Genomic DNA, 2285 nt, shown 5'->3' with positions numbered 1-2285 from the left:
TCTAGTGGGAGAGCAAATCAAGTATGCAAGCTAAATAAATCTATTTATGGATTAAAGCAAGTATCGAGGAGCTAAAATATTCATTTTGATCAGACAGTCAAATTGTTTGACTTTATCAAAAATATGGATGAATTTTGTGTGTATAAGAAGACTAGTGAGAGTGCTGTTGTCTTCTTGATCTTGTATGTGGATGACATACTGCTCATTAGAAATAATGTCCCTATATTGCAATCGATCAAGACATGGCTATCACAAAAGTTTTTCATGAAAGACTTGGGTGAAGCATCCTATATACTTAGTATAAAGATCTATAGGGATAGATCGAAGAGGATGCTTGGCTTGTTCCAGTCTAGGTACATAGACTTTGTGTTGAAGAGGTTCAACATGGAGGAAAGTAAAAGAGGTTACTTACCCATGGGTCATGGCATACAACTCTCTAAAAAGATGTCTCCTAAGACACTTGAAGAGAGAAACAGAATGAGTTTTATTCCTTATGCTTTGGCTGTAGGATCAATAATGTATGCCATGCTGTATGCCAGGCCTGATGTGGTTTATGCCTTGAGCATTGTAAGCAGATTTCAGGCTGATCCCGGGGAGGATCATTGAAAAGCTTTGAAAAATATACTCAAGTACTTGAGAAGGACTAGAGATATTTTTCTTATATGTAATGGATCTGATTTGAAACTGGAAGGTTATACTGACTCTAGTTTTTAATCTGATCCAAATGATAGCAAATCCATATCTAGATATGTGCTCACCTGTTGCCCAGCTATGCAACCCAAGAGGGGGGGGTGAATTGGGTTTCTAAAAATTTTAAGCTTAACTTATGACTTATGAGAAATGTTTGACAAAGCTAAATAAATAGGGAGAGTAGAATTAATTCAAGGCTCATGGCTAAGAGCAAGAATGCAAGAGAATAATGAAGAGTTAAAGAAGAGCAATTAGACACACCACAAACAAAAGGATTTATAGTGGTTCGGTGCCAACCTTGCACCTACATCCACTCCCCAAACTCCTACTTGGGAATTTCAATCCACTAATCTTGTATTCAACCTGAATACAAATATTGAAAACTCTGACTCTAGCTATCCCAAGCTAGTCTACTTATTTTCTGGGTACAAGCCAACCCAATACACTCCGATTCTAGGTTCGGATCAACCTTCCCTTGTTTTGGAATCCTTCCAAAACAAAAACAATAACTCAAAACGAGAATAACAATCAATAGCACAAATAAGTACAAAGAAAGTTCCTTTAATGAGCAAATATGACTTTAAATATACTTTACTCAAGAGAAGAAGACCCTTTTGGATTTCCTCAAGATGGTTGGAGACTTGAATGTGCACTTGAGGAGTTGGTGAGCTTAGATTAAAGGCTTCTTGAATGCTTTGAATGAGCTCTTGCTTAGGGCTGAAAAGTTTGCTTGAAATTCCTTTTTCAAAATCTCTCTACTTGAATCTTGTTTTTGATTTCCACCTTTTTATCCCTTTTATAGCTTCAGGAAATAGTGGAAAACATTATAGACTGAAAAAAGAGCCGTTAGACCACATTAAATGAGCATTAAAAGCATTTAAAATGGGTTAAAAACTAGTCATTGCGGAAAAATTTCATCACAGGGGTCGACTCATGAGTTGACTCATGCCTGGGGGTCGACTCATGGGTCGACCTCTGTGGAAAATCATCACAGAATCGAACGGGATCCAAGGTTCTGTAAAACTGGCTTAAAACCCACAGAGATCGACTTATGAGTCAACTCATGCCTTGGGGGTCGACTCATGGGTCGACTCACAGGTTGTGCCAAGTCTGTGTCGGCAAGGAATTTCAGCGTGCCAGTCATCTCATGTGCCATGAGTCGACCCATGGGTCGACTCATGATTTTCAATCATCCATATCTTTCAAAATACAAGTCCAAAATCAATAAAATTTTCATCATTGGATCACAAATCTTTTGTTCTATTATTTGATACTATCAAATCAGGATTTTGGTAAAATTATAGTTTTGCCCCTGAAGAGCAATAAGTCTTTTTCAAGTGAGAAACATTAGTACCCCTTCAACTGCTTTGTAATCATCAAAATCAATCTAAGGAGCAACAATCTTCCCCTTTTTGATGATGATAAAATACTTGAACAAAAGTATTTATATGAATCAATGATCATGAATTTCAAAGGAATGAATTGCATTATAGGTAGTTTGAAGATAAATAAGAAATTTACTACCAACTTATAAGTGCATTTGCTTGAAAAGAAGATTGATTCTTTTGGTATATGATACATGTGCCCATTTGCAT

This window comes from Elaeis guineensis, chromosome 5 (assembly GCF_000442705.2).
Source record: "Elaeis guineensis isolate ETL-2024a chromosome 5, EG11, whole genome shotgun sequence".
Classification (NCBI taxonomy): Eukaryota; Viridiplantae; Streptophyta; class Magnoliopsida; order Arecales; family Arecaceae; genus Elaeis; species Elaeis guineensis.
Note: the sequence above shows the minus strand (reverse complement) of the source record.